Below are 20,768 nucleotides of genomic sequence, written 5' to 3'. Positions count from 1 at the left end.
GACACATACATGTGGTGCTGCTGGTTTGCAAGCAGAGGAATGCACTCATATGTACCGTGATACTGTCGTGAACATGCGTTGACTGACACAGAAGAAAAGAAATAAAGTTATTTTTGTTGTCTCTGCACACAAAAATGATTCTTGTAGCTTCATAGCTACATTCTTAGACTATTTTATCGATGTCCTTCCGGCCTTTCTGGGCCTTGAATTTGCTGTCTACACAAGGTTAGAAAGTTCTTGGATTTTATCAAAAATATCTTAATTTGTGTTCCAAAGATGAACAAAGGACATACGGGTTTAAAATTAACACCAGGTGTGGTGTTCAAGTGTCCATGCACTTTTGGTAGTTTATCTTAAATGCTTCTCTTTTTGTACAACCAGATGGGTTGTACGCATCAACACCACCTCTGCAATTTTATTCCACAAACCAAACCCATTCCTCATTAGAGATAAAAACCTTCCATTGCTTGAGGAGAAAGTGCAACCAAAGGCAAGGCATTGGCCCTTGATGGCCCTCGGTCCCAGAGACTGACTGGTTGACAGGGTGAGGAGAGCTGATTGATCTGATGACAGATCCTTCTGAACCTCAGCCTCCATTCTGCTCTCTGCGGCGATATCTGTAGAGATCATTGACGTGCAGGGTTGATACCTGATCAAACAGGCTTCTGAACTGCCAAACACGGGGCATCATTAGCAGCGGCGGCCCGTCGCTGGGGAGATGTCGGCTGGACGATGGCCATGTGGTGTTGATGCCCGGGGGAGATGTCTGGCGAAGTGGGTGGTCGGCGGGTTGAATCTTCACCTCGGGGTGTGTGCGAGGAAGGTCTGCTGTTAACTAGCAGCCAGAAAACCAGCCATCAGCTTTCGTATGAAAGGGTGGAAGACTAAAAAAACCAAAAAAAAAAACAAACACACACGTAGGTCTAAATCCACCTTGCACAACCAAACTATTATAAAGCTTATTTTAAATTAATTTTGTCTATTTGCATTTAAAGTGTCATGATAGGAGAAGTCCACTTCCAGAACAAAAATTTACAGATAATGTACTCATCCCCTTGTCATCCAAGATGTTCATGTCTTTCTTTTTTCAGTCGTAAAGAAATAGTTTTTTGAGGAAAACATTTTACCATTTTTTTTTCATATAATGGACTGATATGGTGCCCCAAGTTTGAACTTCCAAAATGCAGTTTAAAGGCGGTTTCAAACAATCCCAAATACAGTTGTAAACGATGCCAGCTGAGGAAGAAGGGACTTATCTAGTGAAACGTTCAGTTATTTTCATAAAAATAATACAATTTATATACTTTTTGATGTCAAACGCTCGTCTTGTCTTGCACTGCCTAAACTCTGTTTTGACATGACAGTTAGGGTATGTCGAAAAACTCCCATCTCACATTCTCCCCCACCTTCAAAATCATCCTATATCGCTGTTTTACCTTTTTTGTTAAGGGTGTTTGATCTTCTTTGCATGTTCACTTTGCAAAGACTGGGTCGGTACTTCTGCAGCGATGTAGGATGAATTTAAAATGATTTCTGAAGTTGAGGGAGAAAATATGATTTATCGACATACCCCAACTTTCTTAAACCAGAATACACAGAGTTCAGGCAGAGCAAGACAAGACGAGCGTTAGAGAAAAGAGCATTAGAGCGTTAAAGTATTTAAATTGTATTTTTTAAAATAAAAATAACTGATTGTTTCACTAGATAAGACCCTTCTTCCTTGGCTGGGATTGTTTACAACCGCATTTGGGATCGTTTGAAGCTGCATTTAAACTGCATTTTGAAAATTCAAACTCGGGGCACCATATCAGTCCATTATATGGAGAAAAATCTTGAAATGTTTTCCTCAAAAAACAATTTCTTTACAACCGAAGAAAGAAAGACATGAACATCTGGATGACAAGGGGGTGAGTACATTATCTGTAAATTTTTCAAAATGGCATGATGTTACAGGAAATAGATTTTAAAATTTAGAGTAAATATAAGTTTTTGCTTAAAACCTAATCTATTTTCTATTCACAAGCACTTTTTGACAAACCAGCACAATTATACAACTAAAAACTCAAACGGCAGCACTAATTCTCAAAATAATGTAATATCCAAATGTTTGGATATTTTATTGCAGCCTCTTGCAGTGCATGACTGTATATTTTACGAGCAAGTCTTTGTTTTCACCCTTGGCACTGCCAGACAAACTCATATGCGTTTCTGGAGATGGGAACGTTTCAGGCACTCAGATACGCCCGAGAGAATTAGATGGTAAACCATCAGTTTGAGAGGAGAAATAGACTTTGCCAGTGGTAGTTTTTGAGATGTGAGAGCTTGTTTACGTTGCCGTTTTAAGCGTAACTCTGGCTGACAAACGAAACCAGATGGAATCACTTATGATTATGTTACAATAATGTTTTGCCTTTGAATAAAAAGACTTCCTTTACCATAAATTATTGATTTTGAAAAGCAGATACACTAGACGGAGCAGCATCCTCTTCAAAAGTCAAAATGTAAACGTAGACGTACCACAAAATTAACTGCATACCGTGTTTTTAATGTTTTGGAAGGGATCTGTGATTCTTTTGTGTTCCGCACTTCCTGGTTTCAGAAATCCGATGCGACCGCCACACTTCCGGATTGTATTTCCTTTTACCTTGATGAAGCTAGAATTAGAAGTGCATTGTCATAAGTTCTCACAACTGTTTAACCTATTAAAAAAAACTATATTTACTCACCCTCATAGAGCAGAAGAATCTGTGGACAGTTCATGATGAGCCCATCAGTCAAAAATAGGCAAAAAAAAATCTGAAGCCATTCGCGAGCTTTCTCAAATGACAGTTTTATTGTCATAAATGAGTTTTGAGAGCAAATTACAACCTCAATTTTAGTCTGTTTCTCCAAAAACCCAATTATATGACTTAAGAAGACTTGGAATATAGCAATAAAAGAAGCATGTGACTATATGAATATTCTTCGAAAAAATTCTCCTTTGTGTTCCACGCACAAGAATAATACCCTGCTGTTTTGGAACGACACAAAGTTGAGTAAATGATGACAGAATTTTCATTTCTGAGTGAAATAACCCTTTAACCAATGCAATAAAGGAAACGCAACCCTCCTCATTTAAAACTTTTGAGAATGGAAAACACATGGCGCAGGTACCAAAAGTACTGTAAGAAAGAACACAAAGTACAAAAGCAAGTACAGTTTCCAGAAGACAGTGACTGCCTTGGCTTCAGTCTTATCGTCTGTGATTTCGCGGACTTCAAACAATCACGCCGCGCTCTTGATGCAGGCGTGGCGGAGCGGATCTTCACATTTAGCTTTGACATCTCAGACAATTGGGAAGAGAAAGGCAACCTTCACAACTTTGAAGCGCACATGAAACTTAGATCAACTGTATTTTTAAAGGTGCGACGGGGGGACTCGCCATCCTCAAACCAGGACTAAATCAACATTTCAAAGTCTCCACTGAGCTCTTCACTTCTGAGTCGGATCACAGAGCTGTGGATTGGCAAGGCCTCATTTACATGGTTCTGAAACAGACGGCTACTTCATCTCATCGAGAGGAGGGGGGATTCTATCAAGTGCACTTTATGAAGCCTAAAAATATAGCTATTTCTTCCACAGAGGGAAGAAACGCTGAAAAATAACTACACTTCGAGATCAAAGGTGGGCATAATTGACATGTTATATCTGCACAAATAGAGCAGAAGTGGGCGGACCGCTCAATGATAACCAATAGTCACACGGGACAGTAGGGGTGGGCGGAATCACGTATGAGTCATTTTATATCACAGTAACGGTACATATCGTGATATAGTTATCTTTTTCTAGAAGTTGTGTTAATGCCTATTTATGGATAACCCAGTCATTTGGATACTTTGCAAACGAAAGGTACTTCATCTTGTTTGAATTTAATGGACCACTGGATGTGCTCTTATAGACATTTTTGGATTTCACTACGTTCTAGATGGTGGAACCTCGCCATCATTTATAAACAAAACACACTCTTGTGATAAACAGCACCATTATGCTAAACTTTTTTGTTATTATTCATTAAAATAAATCAGACTTCCCAACACAACTATGCAGAAACAGCTTGTCACTGGCACAGGACCCTTAAAGGGACAACTTTGTACCTTATTTACCCCAAAAAGGTTCATACTAAGGGTTACATATTTCTACTCTAAGGTACTAATAATGAAGTCAAGCCTATTTGACTTCACCTGACTTGATTAATGTGCACCTTTAAGGAGTATATAAGGTACATTTTTTTCCTTAAAGCGTTACTGTCCCAGTGACAAGCTGCTGCAGCTATAAAAGTACAATTTCTGTATTATTTTCTGCATTTTATTATCACTGATACTATTATAGCTTTTGTTGATATTTTGAAAGATTTAATTGTTTTTTATTAAGCTTTAGTGTTAGTTTATTTACCGTACTGGTCCGAATATAAGATGACCCTGATAATAAGATGACCCCCTTTTTTTTCAAGATGTACCCTTTGGAAAAAGGCTTTTTGAAAACCAAATCTTGTGTTTTATTAAGAAAAAGATAAAATTTCTTTAATTATTTCATATTGCATAAGTATACTGGTAAAGTGTACCAACAATCACATTTAAAAATATACACTATCAGCTTATTTTATATTAATTTTGTCTGTTTGCATTTAAAGTGCCATTAAAGGAGAAGTCCACTTCCAGAATAGAAATTTACATATAATGTAGGGCTGTGTATTGCCAAAAATCTGCCGATACGATACGTATCACGATACAGGGGTTGCGATACGATATGTTGCGATACATTGTGATACTGTAAACAAGACGATATATTGGGATATTTCTTGTTTTATGAATAGGACATCATTTTAGGAAAGCTGTAATTAAGAACACAACCATATGCAAACCATTCAATGTTACTGAATCACTTTTTGTGCAGTACAAGTAAAGGGGGAAAATAAAGTGGTTGCGAGATTCTTTAGTTATTAAATGTATAAAATGTAAGCTTTTATAAAAAGACCATATATATTTCTAGACCCTGCTTTACAATTTAAGTTTATAACCATGTCACATGTTATAACCATGTCAGATCATTTTGATCTTAACTTAAGAATTACATCTAATATCAATAAAAAATAAAGTGCTTGCAGGATTCCTAAAGAAAACAAAAGTTTTATCTGATAAATACAGATATTGGACATTCTGAGAACCTTTTTGTTCTGCGAATTTCGCAAGTTTTTCAGTTTGTAATTATGCCTGGCGTGAAATCGCCAAGATTACTTTTTAATCTCAAACGCTCATCTTGTCTTGCTCTGCCTGAACTCTGTGTGTTTTGGTTCAAGACAGTTAGGGTATGTCAAAAAACTCCAATCGTATTTTCTCCCTAAACTTCAAAAATTATTTTAAAATCATCTTACATCGCTACAGAAGTACCAACACAGCCTGTGCAAAGTGAATATGCAAAGATCAAACTCCCTTAACAAAAAAGGTAAAACCGCGATATAAGATGATTTTGAAGTTGAGGGAGAACATGAGATGGGAGTTTTTCAACATACCCTAACTGTCATGAACCGGAAAAAACAGTTCAGGCAGAGACAAAACAAGACTTTAAAAAGTATATAAATTGTATTATTTTTATGAAAATAACCGATCGTTTTGCTAGATAAGACCCTTCTTCTTCGGCTGGGATCATTTACAACTGCATTTAGGATCGTTTGAAGCCGCATTTAAACTGCATTTTGAAAGTTCAAATTCGGGGCACCATATCAGTCCATTATATGGAGAAAATCCTGAAATGTTTCCCTCAAAAAAATAATTTCTTTACGGCTAAAGAAAGAAGAACATGAACATCTTGTATGACAAGGGGGGTGAGCACATTATCTGTAAATTTTTGTTCTAGAAGTGGACTTTTCCTTTAACAAAGACTTTTTAAAAATCACTAGGGGAAAAATTAATGGAAAAAATACTAGAGCCACTTAAAAAGTGGGTGGGGACTAACGCACTCTTGCGGACTAGCACATGTCTGACAGTCATTATTTTTGCATTTCCGTTTAACGACGCAGAAATTACACAATCTACCTTTAAGTTAGTAATGCCAGTCAGTTGCTCCTCAACGCTCATACCATCACACCGCCCCGCTCTCCGGGAAGCCGGGTAGAGATCGTTTCGGATATCCTTCCGAGCAGACGTGCAGATTTATAGCCTGTAATGGGGAAAGCGAAAGGGGGAAAAGAAAGCGCAAAAGAGAGGAGAAAGTAAGTTTGAGTGACTCCTTGAACGAGCAGGATCTGTGGTCCTGTCAGCTGATTAGCCCTCTTGATTAGCATTTATAAGAGGCCCTGGTGCTCTATTATTTGCATTCCTATTTAGCCATGATTTTGTGGAGGGCGCTCCGTGATTAAACTTGTCACCGGTCCTGATTGACAGGGTCAAATCTTCACATTCCACTCGTCTGAAATGGAAGTGCGCGAGAAAGAGAAAAGGAGGGGAAAAAAACGATTGTCAGCTATTCTTCGCACTCCTGACGAGCTTTGTGAAGGATCTCTTTCAACTTCTCTCATGCTTATCCCTTTCTTCCCCCCCTCTCTCTTTTCTAACTCTATCACTTTTTCTCTCTGCGTCTCCTGTCATCTTAGATAGGTCAGGAATGTTTTAATTTTAGGGATAGATTCGGCCTGTCACGGAGGCGAGATGACGTGTTGCTCGGGAGATGAGACGTGAAGGGTGTAAAACAATAAAAAAAAATAAAGTGCGAACAAAAAAAAAAAAAAAAAGAAAAGTGCTCACTTTATTAGACAGATTTAATTACTCTGAATAGGGATTAAAACAGGCCATTCAGTGAAGTGTGAAATTAACCCTTGATTACTGATGAATCTCTGAATGAAGGCTAAAACAACCATTTGGAGGGGCGAAAAAAGCGATACTCTTCAGCAGTAATTGTTTTTTGGAAAGGAGATCGCATTTCCCTCGCATTACCATGCCTCTGGTGTGGCGGGCTGATGTCAGGTGACTACATTATTAACAGTGAAAATGCTAACAAAGACATGACATTATGTGAAATCCAGCGCTGCGCTTGCATCAGGGACCACTAACCTTTCGGAGAGACTGGACTGCCTCCCCAAGGATGAGCTCCTGGTAAAAAACAACAATTAAAAATGCAGAAATGAGCCGAGTTGATGCGGTCTGTCCAATCTGATGAATATACGGCGGGATGAATATTAGACGTGCTGTCTTAATGGGGCCGAACTGTTGTTGGTCGCCATTTCTGTCAAAATACCAAGAGCGAGAAAAGTAATAAATTACTGGAAGGTATTCACATTTGTAAACAGAATCGTGATGACTTTTTTTCTTGAATTGGGAGTATTTGTAATATAATATAATATAATATAATATAATATAATATAATATAATATAATATAATATAATATAATATAATATAATACAATATAATATAATATAATAGCAAATAGTGTGATTGCAAAATCTGTCCTAAGTTTATGCTAGTGTGTACAGTTTTACAACAAGATTTGAAACAGCATTCATAACCCATTTTGCTTCTATAATATAATATAATATAATATAATATAATATAATATAATATAATATAATATAAAATAAATGATAAAATAAATAGTAATAAATAAAAATAATGCTAGCATTAATGTGTGCACATTTTTTGCAAGTCTTGTGTGCATTTTACTTCCATAATATAATATAATATGATATAATATGATATAATATAATATAATATAATAATAATAATAATATATTAGAAAATGGTGTTTGCAAAATCTGTCCTAATAAGTTTATGCTAGTCTGTACAGTTTTACAACAAGACTTGAAACAGCATTTATAATCTATTTTATAATACAATATATTAAAAATATTAATTAAAAACAAGTCAATGTGCAAAATCTGTCATGTTTATGCTAGTAGTGTTCATAATCCATTTTGCTTTTATAATATATAATATAATATAATACAATATAAATAGTAATAAACAAAAATAAAGTTGGCATTAATGTGTGCAGATTTTTTTGCAGCAAGTTTTGTGAGCATGAAACAGTGGGCACAATACACTTTACTTCCAAAATATAATAATATAATATAATATACAAAATAAATTATAGCATTAATGTGTGTACAGTTTTGCTGTACACAAAGAATTTGTGAAGATTAAACTGTTCATAACCCATTTTACTTAAAAAATGTAATACAATATAATAACACTAAATAAATAATAAAAATATAAACTAATAGATTGCTAGCATTAATGTGTACACACTGTAAAAACAATTTGTTGTGTCAACTTAATTTGTCACCCCGCTACCCTAAATTAATTTTTTTATTTAAGTCAACTCAAAACAAGTTTAGTCAGCTTAAAATGTTAAGTTTTTTTTTTTTTTTTTAATTAACCCTTATGACTGGTTTTGTGGTCCAGGGTCACATATTATATTGTATTATATTAATTGTTGCAAAACTGCACTGTAAAAAAACAATCAAAAACATTTTATTAAGTCAACTTAAAATAATCTGTTACCCTGCTACCTTCAAATTTTTAATTCAGTCAACTCAAATAAGTTTAGTTAACTTGAAATGTTAAGTTGTTCTAAGTGACAACTTAGATATTTGAGTTGATTCAACTTAAATTTTCAAAGGGGTCATCGGATGCAAAGTTCACTTTTACATGTTGTTTGAACATAAATGTGTGTACACAACCACCTTATTATGATAAAAATCCACCCAGTGGTTTTTATTTAATCTGTAAAAGTAATTTTTCCTTTTCCAAATCAAGCCATTCTCAGCATCTTGTCTGTGTGACGACACACCGACAGAGGCCACTCCCATGATAGCTGATTGACACAGGCGTCTTACCTTAGACCCGCCTTAAATGAACAGTAACAGTCTGATCACCATTGTTGCGATGCCGGAACAGGGACATACATATATCCATCTATGTTCGCACAAATCATTCGTGATCGAGCTTCACTTACAGCAGAAGTGAGTATAAGGAGTATTTTTATGAATCTTTGTGATCGCCTTTCCTAATAACGTGCTAGTTAGCAAGTTTAGCAGCTAAACGCGGCTAAAGTAAACAGGCTCATCGCTCCACAGAGAGTAGAGAGGGGCGGGGCGACCAGAGCTTATTAACATTTAAAGCAACATCGACCAGATCAGGATGATTTTGCAGAGCTGATTTTGGCAAGGTAAAAAAAGGTGTTTTTTACACTACCATTGAGAAATTGTTATAGACTTTTCATTAAGACCCTAAAGAATCATAGCAACTTGTGGAAAATGGGCATCCGATGACCCCTTTAAGGCAGCTGGGTAGCATACTTGGGTAGCTTTTAAGTTTAACAAACAAAATTTTTAGTTTAGTTGACTCAAATATCTAACTTAGTACTTAGTACAACTTAACATTTCAAGTTAACTAAACTTATTTGAGTTGACTGAATTAAACATTTCAAGACAGCAGGGTAACAGATTATTTTAAGTTGACTCAACAAAATGTTTTTTATAGTTTTTACAGTGCAGATTTGCAACTATTATTATAATACAATATAATATGTGACCCTGGACCACAAAACCAGTCATAAGGGTCAATTTTTTTAAATTGAGATTTATACATCATCTGAAAGTAGAATACACAAGCTTTCCATTGATGGTTTGTTGAACAAAATCAAAATATTGAGAAAATCACCTTTAAAGTTGTCCAAATGAAGTTCTTAGCAATGCATATTACTAATCAAAAATTAAGTTTCAATATATTTACAGTAGGAAATTTGTCCCATACAATGTACTTTTGGCTATTGCTACAAATACACCTGTGCTACTTATGACTGGTTTTGTGGTCCAGGGTCACATATAATACAGTAACACTAAATAAACAAAAAATAAAATTAATATTAAATAGCATTTATATGTGTACAGTATTGCAACACTGCTTTGTAAGCATAACCCATTTTTCTTCCATGCTATAATAAAATATATAATAAAAAATAAAACTTTAAAGCTAATGGTGTGTGCACTTTGCAACAACACTTCTATAATAAGTCAGCATGAAATGGCATTCATAATCCATTTTACTTCATTAATATGTTATGTTACAGAAGTAAAATGGAGGACAGGATGCTTAGAGAGGGCAAAGAGTGTAAAGTTGGACTTTATTACAACAATTAAAAAATGAGGGTAAAAATATAAGGGTTTAGTGATAAAACACCAACATCTGACAAGCAAAGTCATTTCAGGGTTGGAGCGACTTGACATTTTGATGAAGTGTAACAAAACAAGCATCTCTGTATCAATGAATCAATAAATATATAAGTAATTAGCATGCATGTGTATTTTAGTTTTGGCTTTAAAAATGTCTACTTTTCAAACATTGTCTATTTAGCATTTTTAGATCTGATTCAGGCTATTGAAGTTATGATTATCAATCATGATTATCATTATGATATACAAATATAACCGCACAGTTTGTCAGTCGTACCTGCAGGTGTCATATAGTGTAATCAGAGAGAAGGTTCAGAAATGACAGCGAAGACACTAAGACAATTAAGACCCAGCACTGACATTCTGATTGTGATATACACCATTCAAGTACAAAATCCCGTAATAGGTGCCTCAACGAGAGCGCGCGTGCTCATATAATTAGTAGTAATTAATGATGAAAAAGTGAGGACCCGTTTGTATTTCAAATTATCCCATTAGCTCTTGTCATACTCGTGTACACAAAACAGCTTGAGTTCAATTAGTTTTTTGTCACACAAAAGTGATTATAAGCAGCCAGTGCAACCTGATTCATGGGATACCTCCTGTCTAATCGCAGCGACTGATTTAGAAGAGTGCCGGTACTCAACCTGAGGCACATTGGCTTCATGGGACTTTTTGACTTTAAAAAGTCATCCTTTTTACCCAAAATAGTTTTATAATGTTTTTTTTTTTTTTTTGTTTGTTTTTTTGTTTAACCTGAGTTTTGTAAGATATAAGTTTTGTTACAAGTCACATGACTAAAATGGCCTTATTGTAGCTATTAAATAACCAATTACAATTAACAAAATGTCTCCTAATTTTTATAGTCCATTATAACCAATAAATTATAATTTTCAGTAACAAGGACATTTAGTTAGCTAGCTAGCATAGGTTAAATTTTGACTACACATTCTACTAAAGTTTCATATCTGTCTATATGATATCAAATTTAAAAAAAGATAAATATACACAAAACATTAAAAAAGTAACTGCAGCTTTTTATCACTTTTTATAACTTTTTGGGGGGAATTCTGAATTTACATTTCACAATTCCAACTTTTTTCCACAGAATTTTAAGTTTACATCTCACAATTCCAACTTTTTTCTCAGAATTCTAAATTTACATCTCAGAATTCTAACTTTTTTTCCACAGAATTCTAAGTTTACATTTCACAATTCCAACTTTTTCCTCAGAATTCACATTTTAGAATTCCAACTTTTTTTCTAAAAATTCTAAGTTTAAATCTCAGAATTCTAACTTTTTTCCACAGAATTCTAAGTTTACATCTCAGAATTCCAACTTTTTTCATGAAATTCTAAGTTTACATCTCAGAATTCCACTTATTTTTCTAATTGAATTCTGAGTTTACATCTCACAATTCCACGTTTTCTCTGAATTCTGAGTTTACATCTGACAATGCCAACTTTTACCTCAGAATTCTGAGTTTACATCTCAAAATTCCAACTTTTTTTCCCACAGAATTCTGCTTACATCTTACAATTACTATTTTTTTTTTTCAGAATTCTAAGTTTACATCTTAGAATTCCAACTTATTTTTCATGGAATTCTGAGTTTACATCTCACAATTCCAAATGTTTTCTCAGAATTCTGAGTTGACATCAGACAATGCTAACTTTTTACATTTTACAAGTACAACTTTTTTCACAGAATTCTGATTTTACATCTCACAATTCCAACCTTTTTTCATGGAATTCTGAGTTGACATCTCACAATTCCAACTTTTTTCTTAGAATTCTGAGCTTACATCTCATAATTCCACTTTTTTTAAATGGAATTCTGATTTTACATCTCACAATTCCAACTTTTTTCTCAGAATTTTAAGTTTACATCTCACAATTCCAACTTTTACTCAGAATTCGGATTTTAGATTTGAATTTTTATCTCAAAATTCTGAATTTTCTCAGAGTTATAATTATAAACTTGCAATTGCAAGTTAACAGCAACAGAGCAATAGAGAAAACCATATAATTGTAAGATTTGAATTCAAAATTTACAACATAAACTCAAAACTGCAAGTCAAAACTACGAGTTCTGAATTTATATCTTGCAGTTCTGACTGTATATTTTGCAGTTTATTTATCTTTGCAAATGCAAGTACAAATGTCTGAATTGCGAGATAAAGTGTCGAAATTACCTTTTTATTTATTTTTTATTTTTCAGACTTATTTATTTATGTATTACATTTTAGAATTCCAAACTTTTTTCTAAAAATTCTAAGTTTACATCTCAGAATTCCAACTTTTTTCATGAAATTCTAAGTTTACATCTCAGAATTCCACTTATTTTTCTAATTGAATTCTGATTTTATTGATTTTATTTGAGATGGAAACAGTAAAATGAGTCCATATGACATGCATTTTATTATTCTATTACTCATTATCAAAAGCATGCCACAGATGCAGCACATAAACATGATGCTGAGAATAACCCAGAATATTCCTTCAAAACAAGCATCTCAGCCAATTATCAACCAGTTCACCATTTGAAACCACCTTGACCGAAGTGAATAATGAACAGTGACATTTTAAAGCATGCACTGCAGTCTTTACCAGCACATCTAGGCTGATTCCATGTGAAAACATATAAAGTACCTCCACTAAATCAGCATACATCCTGCCAGTTTTGCCGGGAGGGCCGGTACTTAGGGGCTCTTTGCTTTAACCTTACTTGACCTCTTCATTGATCCTCCCATCTGTCTAATTCAGAAAACAGACATAATCAAAAGCTTTCAAAATCGATCTGATGTTGTAATGCACCCAAGATGGCTTGGCAATGAGCATACGGACAAGAAACTAAAACATGATCGAATCAATGGGTTTAACGTATCAATACAAACCTCATATCCTAACAAGGCTGTCCGCCGTGGTCACGTGCGCCGGTCTGAACGTTTAAACGGATCCTCTGCACATTTTGTATTTCTCCCTGTGAGCTTGCATAGGGGCTGCTATTTCTAGGCTGAGTGAAACTTTAACAGATGTTGCTGTTAATTACTACAGGAGGGGGGAAATGCGATTTAAACACTTTTATTAATTAGTTCCAATGGAAGTGCGATGCCGGGGAGATGGAAAGGCTTGAGGGACAGTCAAGTACTGAGGTGTCAACAGTGCCAATGTCTGAGATCAAAATAAAATGCTTCAAATGGAGCGCCTTCTCAAGCTTCTCAAGAAAGAAACCATACTTGCCGGAAAAACCATTTTATGAGAGAAAAGTAATATCATAATATGTTCTTAGTTCGGAAATATAAAAAATTATATGTTATCATGTGGATTCTACTATACAACTGCATAAATGAAATCTGATTGTGGGCCTACTTGAAGTGACGCAATCTATGCAAAATAAATATGTAAATTATTGTATAAAATATAACATATATACACACACACACAGACAGACAGAATTAATAATTAATATCTAATCACAAATTACCTCAAATCAATGAAAACATTAAATGCAGTAAAAGATTCCAGATTGTTTGTTTGTTTTTTTTTTTAAAGATGATAACGATGATGGAAAAAAAAAAAAAAAATTCTGATTACATATTAAATCCATGAAGGCGTTAAATATAGTAAAATATATAATGTAAAACATTATATGAAATATTTGTAGTTACATTTCAATATAAATATATTTATTGTAATATTTAATGTTATTTTTTTCCAGATTTTTTTTTTTAAGATGATAAATACGATGAAGGGAAAAAATATGATTTCCGATTAGATATTAAATCCATGAAGGCGTTAAATATAGTAAAATATATAAATTACATATACACACACATTTCCATATATGTAAAATATTATATGAAATGTTCATAGTTATATTTTAATACAAATATATTTTGTGTTATATTTAATGTTTCAGATTAAAATCTAAAATCTATTAAAACATTAATACAGTAAAATATTTAAAAACAGAAAAGTATTTAAATGCATATATATTTTACATTTACATTTTTTTTTTTTTATTTATAGATGATAACAACAATGGGGGAAAAAGATGATTTTTGATTAGATGTTAAATCCATTAAGACATTAAACATAATAAAATATGTAAAATACATAACACATTTAAATATGTAAAATATTATATGAAATATTTCTAGTTATATTTTAATATAAATATATTCTGTGTAATATTTAATGTTATTTTTTCCCCCAGATTTCTTAGTTATTTTCATTTAAGATGATAACGACAATAGGAATAAAAAAAAAAAAGAATTCCGATTAGATATTAAATTCATGAAGATGTTAAATATAGTAAATTATATAAAATACATATACGCAATATTTAATGTAATGTAAATTTTTTCTAGATTTTTTGTTTTTTTGATGATGATGATAATGTGGAAAAAATATTATTTTTCGATTAGATATTAAATCCATGAGACATTAAATATAGTGAAATATATAAGATACATATACGCAGACATTTAAATATGAAAAATATTATATGAAGTATTTGTAGTTATATTTTAATATAAATATATTAAGTGTAATATTTAAAGTTTTTAATATTTTTCTCAATTTTATTGTTTAAGATGATAATCAAGATTTCTGATTAAAATCTATGAAAACATTAATACAGTAAAATACTGAAAAACAGAAAAGTATTTATATATGCATGTATAATTTACATTTACATATATATTTAAAAAAAAAAAAATATATATATATATATATATATATATATATAAAAAATCACACACACATATATATAAATATATATAAAATATAATTTAATTAAATAAATAAATAACAAATAACAATATATGTAATATTATACAAGATATAATAAGATAGAAAACATAATAAGATACAATAATATAGTATAAACAAAATAATAATATTATATATAATTATTCTAAAGCTTTAATATAAATAAATCTCAATTATCTGCTAATTATGGGCTTAAAGTTACAAATTCACAACCATTTTCATAAAAGGCATTTACATTTTTAAAAATCATTTAAATATTCCTAATTTTATTCATTCAGTAATAACTACTCAGAAATCAGCTCTTTTTCCATTTTTGTTATCATTATCTGGCAAAATCCATTACTAGTCACTTTATAACTCCATATAAAGCTGCAATATAATTGTATAGCAGCTTTGAAAACAGACATAAAACTAGCCCTGCTTCTCGCTCACTCGCTCCCCACATAACCAGCTTTAACCCAGAAATTACGGACAGCCTGATGTGACTTTGACGACGTTCCCCCCGTACCGAGACACACTTGCCATTTCGAGTTCTTTGTCTGGCCGGCATGTACGACAAAACAGACACCGACAGAGAGCCGAGCATCTCAGCCGGTCTGCGGAGCAGAACCGCGTACATATCGTGAAATATGTACGCTGTCTGTCCTTTAATACACCCTCACACGTCTCACTCCCAACACTGGATGGACAGGAGAGAAAAGGCCCAGTGGAAAAATAAAGTGCCATAATGAATCTAAAAAGCATGATTCACTCCCATCAGACGTACTCAAGGAAGTGTCACGTTCTCCCAAGCTCCCTGACCGCTGACAGGCCTGTTGCGAAGAGAGAGGGGAGAAGAGAGCAGGGGCAACGGCGATGCTACGCCAGAGAATAAATCCTAATTACGCACGGTATCGCCCGCTGCAAATGGCCGTCTTTTTCAAAGGGAACGGATCTGGATGTTTTTTTCCTAACCTGTAAATTGCAAAACGTATTAAATCCCCACAGGAGAAACGGGGCTTTATATGTGCACAAAATGCAAAAAAAGGACTCAAGTAAGTGTATAAAGCGGGGGAAGAAAGAGCCAGCAACCTCTGCATTGGGCTTTGAAAGAAAGGTAACATAATCAATTAATCCTGGCAGTAATTGGGTGTTGGGAAAAAGGCAAAACGCAGTAATGAAAGTCATCCGTTGTGCTCGTCTTTCTCTCCCGGCCTGACGAACCCTCCCCCCCATCATCTGCGGGATCTCAGGTGCTTAGCCATGCAAATCTGTCTGACAGCTCAGTACATCTCTGTCTGCCTAATTGGACAGTATAGAGTTGTTTATGGATATTGAAGACATTTAAGGCTCAGTCGGGGGCTGCTCAAAAATCATTAGCCGTGGGCCTCTGATACTGGACTAAGTCTTCTCCCTCCGCCGATGTCAAACTCGGCCGTAAAAATTTTTTATCTTTGTCACCTGCGCGGAAAGGGGCTCCGGAAGAACGTCTTAACGTGAGCGAACGTGCGCGGCTTCAGTCGTGACAGCTCAGACAATGGTCTTCCAATTAGAGACGTACTGTGGAGTTAGCGATGCAGCGTAACGTGCCTCATTGAAATAATTTGCTCGAAAGTCTTTTATTCCTTCTCTTTAATTTATTTATTTCAATGCCAGAGGACGGCTTAGTGTCTTTAAGCAGTTTGAGACCGCATCACAGTCGTATTACTGTGTAGAAAGCGTCTGATTGTCCGTTTAACGGACTGAAGTAAACAAAACAAGGACAAGAGCTAGCTGAAATCACCAGATTCAGTCTGATTAGTTTGTGGTTGTCAGAGTGCTTTTCTTATTGTTTTAATTTGTTTCTTAGGTTGTTACAACGAGAACTTGTGTGCAAGAACTAGTAGCTGCATTTTAAAACAGCTTAAATCAGCAATAAAATCTGGCAACAAAAGTTGCATTTATTTAGTTTCTTAGCTCAAATCATGCTGCAATACATGTTTACATTTAAGCATTTTGCAAACTCTTTTATCCAAAGCGACTTTGTATTCAAGTAGAGCTGCAAAACAATTATTCACGATTCCTCTATTCAAAATAAAAGTTTATGTTTGCATATGTGGGTGTACTGTGTAATTATTATGTATATATAAATACACACACATATACGTATATATTTAAAACAAAAAATTGTATTTATTGTATTTGTAAATGCTTCTATATAATATTACATATTACATATATATAATAGGGCTGTCAAATGATTAATCGCGATTAATCGCATACATAATAAAAGTTTGAGTTTGCCTATTATAAGTGTGTGCTGTGTGTAATTATTATGTATATATAAATACACACAAATTAATGTATATTTTTAAGAGAAATGTTATTTATGTACAAAATATTTTAATGTATATATAATATAAATTATATAAAAATTATGACAAAATACGTATACTTGTAAATATTTCTTAAATATATACATGAATGTGTTTGTATTTATACATAATAACACACAGTACACACACATATATTAGGCAAACTCAAACTTTTATTTTGTATGCGATTAAACACGATTAATCGTTTGACAGCCCTATATATAAAAATATTTGACATATAAATCTAACATATTTTCCTTAATATATGCATGTGTGTGTGTATTTATATAAACATAATAAATATATACAGTACACACACATATAGTATGCAAACATAAACTTTTATGTTGAATCGATTAATCGTGACTAATCGTTCTGCAGCTCTATATTCAAGGCAAACATTTTATCAGTTTATGCATTCCCAAGAGATCAAACCATGATGTTGGCATTACAAGTGTCATGCTCTACTGTACAGGAATGATATTTCAACATATTTTAAAACATATTTCAAATCTGCAATAAAATCTGAAAACAAAAGTAGCATTCATTTTTTTAAGCTCAAATAATTTTAAAATACTGCATTTAATATTTTAAATAAGGAATACATTTTGGCAACCAATTTAGCATTTATTTATCATCCAAAAAAAAATACATTTTAAAAGCCTGTTAAAAATATAGTATTTTAGCATTATTTGGGCCACAAAACTAAATGAATGCTACTTTTGTTGCCAGATTTTGCTGACTTTAAATGCGTCAAATCATGCTACAATACTATATTTTTTATATATACACTACCGTTCAAAAGTTTGGGGTCAGTAAGACTTGTAATAGTCTTTAAAGAAGTCTCTTATGCTCATCAAGGCTGCATTTATTTGATTAAAAATATAGAAAAAAACAGTAATATTGCAAAATGTTTTTACAATATAAAATAATGTTTTTTATTTTAACATACTTTAAAATAGAATTTATTCCTGTGATGAAAAGCTGAATTTTTATCTGCTGTTACTCCAGTCTTAAGTGTCACATGATCCTTCAGAAATCATTCTAATATGCGGATTTATTATTAGAATGATCAGTGTTGGATAATATCAACAGTTGTGCTGCCAAATATTTTTTGGAACCTGTGATTTTTTTTTTTTTTTTCAGGATTCTTTCATGAATAACAAGTTTAAAAAGTACAGTGTTTATTCAAAATATAAATATTTTATAACAATGTAAATTATTTATTATTAACTTTTAATAAACTTTTAATTATTAACTTAATACATCCTTGGTGAATAAAAGTATTAATTTCTTTAAAAAAAAAAAAAAAAAAAAAGAAACAATAAAAATGTACTGACCCCAAACTTTTGAACGGTAGTGTATATATGTTTCAAATCACCAAAAATATCTGATAAAAGTAGCATTCCTTTAGCTTCTTAGTTCAAATAATACTTAAAATACTTCACTTTTAACATTTCAAATCAGCATAAAATCTGACGACAAAAGTAGCATTCATATAGCTTGTTAGCTGAAATCATGCTACAGTACTGTTTAAGACTTCAATACATGTTTACATTTATGCATTTTGTAACTCCGGCAAATAAAATCTGGCAAACAGTGATCATTTACCTTCTCAGATCAAATCATCTTAAAATACTGTATTTTTAACATATTTAATTTTTTTTTGTTTAAAAAAAAATGTTTAAAAAAAAAAAAAACATGGTAAACAAAAGTAGCTCTTAGCTTCTTAGATCAAATTGAGCTAAAATACTATATTTTAACATAAAAGTGGAATTCATACAGCTTCTTAGCGCAAATAATGCTAAAATACTGTAAACAGTACATTTCAAGTTAGAAATAAAATCTGGCAACGGAAGTAGAATTCATATAGCTTCTTAGCCCATATCATGTACATTTTGAATCAGCGATAAAGTCTTGCAACAAAAGTGACATTTATTTAGCGTCTTGGGTAAAATCAAGCTAAACTAATGTATTAGCATATTTCAAATCAGCAATAAAATCGGTCAACAAATCAGCATTTATTTACACTTGGCTAAAATCATGCTAAATTGATGTCTCTGGACAGTTTAAGATTTACCTGCCTTAAACGTTACATTAAAAGGCAGTTTTTGATAGTTCTGGCTAATGTAGACTCCCTCACCAATAGTGAAAAGGCTATGAAAGACTAGCACCAACAAGGCTCACGCTCTCCTAAATTCAACACACAGATTCTGCAAATAGAACAATGCGAGCAAATAAGCAAAGATCTATATTAGGTAAATAGTTTATTATTGTGTAAATCGATGCCTTCATAATGAGAGTTTGCTTGCCAACGACCCAATAAGTCCGCCGTAATGTCGCACGCGCCCGGTAGTCTTAGAGATATGGGTGAAGTCAAGAAAGAGAGATTCCCTTTCCTTTTCCCCACCTCTCTCTCTCTTCCTGGCTATAAAGCAACGGCCCAATCAAAGGCGAACTCAGTTTCTATTATCTGTTCTCACCAACACCCCCCCATCCCTCCTTCACCAGTGCCCCCATTACAGAAATGTTTCTTCCCATCAAAGCCTTTACTTATCACTTCACCGGTGACATTGAACTTCCCGTGCCCCGGCCGCCGAGACACATCTCTGAACCCTCACAATCACTCTTCATCCCCAGTAACAATTTAGTAATGAAGTATTGATTTCCAGATTCCCTTCTTATGGATGATATTAGATTTGGTTTGATAAACTGTGTCGGGGGCCCCTAATCTGCTCCGTCCCTTTCCCCGCTGTCTGTAAAACAAAGTGCCACTAGAGGGATAATGACCAGGGAACATCGATGAACTCATTTCATCAATTTGTAACACTTGACAATGAAAAAGGGCCACCGTTTTTCACACACCAATGTCAAAGTTTATTGCTCAGGGTAGGGTCTTATTGGAAGCCCGACATCTTGGCTCTAATTTATGGGCCCCTGTGTGCTGGTTACTTTGAAAGGAAATGTTTGGATACGGCTGGGATATTAGTGTTGCACCTGGCCTGGCTGGTTTTTACACGGCCACCGGGGATCTATGCATCACGTCTGCAAATACAACAACAACTCGCAGCCGCCCAAGCTATCTGGCCATTAGGAGGGAAAGTAAAGGGGGTCTATGACATGCATAAGTCATGAGATGATGCTACGTCTTGGTCAGACGGACTCCTGAAGGGACGGGAATAATTCACCGGCTAGAGCGAGCAACAAAGGCCCCGGCTCTTTTCACGACCCGCAGACGGTGGACTCGGCTAAAGAGGCCTGTGTTTACATTGCTAACATAATTCAAGGTACTGCCGCCGCATAATGAGTTAATGCAACCTAAACATTTCCAAGGCTCAGCGGTCTGGTCGAGGCCTCTGATACATTTTTTTTTGCTTTGCATTCTCACTTGCCAGATACATTTTCGACGACTAGGCAAAGAGTATCCCTTAACTTCCAGCCGGTCTGCTGTGAG

At 33.7% G+C, this 20,768-nt stretch overlaps 1 long non-coding RNA gene across 1 annotated transcript in view; it reads right to left on the bottom strand.

Annotated features, from left to right (window-relative positions):
- Positions 1-257: 257 nt before the first annotated feature.
- The window catches only part of LOC127155060 (uncharacterized), a 28,906-nt gene continuing 8,395 nt past the window's right edge, over positions 258-20,768 (bottom strand). Inside the window, exons 4-6 of the long non-coding RNA XR_007825529.1 lie at positions 7,086-7,257; positions 2,537-6,195; positions 258-884 (exon numbers count right to left, since the gene is read on the bottom strand). This is a non-coding gene — a long non-coding RNA (uncharacterized LOC127155060). The remainder of the gene's footprint in view (positions 885-2,536; positions 6,196-7,085; positions 7,258-20,768) is intronic.

The sequence above is a fragment of the Labeo rohita genome, chromosome 23, assembly GCF_022985175.1.
Source record: "Labeo rohita strain BAU-BD-2019 chromosome 23, IGBB_LRoh.1.0, whole genome shotgun sequence".
NCBI lineage: Eukaryota > Metazoa > Chordata > Actinopteri > Cypriniformes > Cyprinidae > Labeo > Labeo rohita.
Note: the sequence above shows the minus strand (reverse complement) of the source record. Positions and strands in the feature narration are given on the sequence as shown.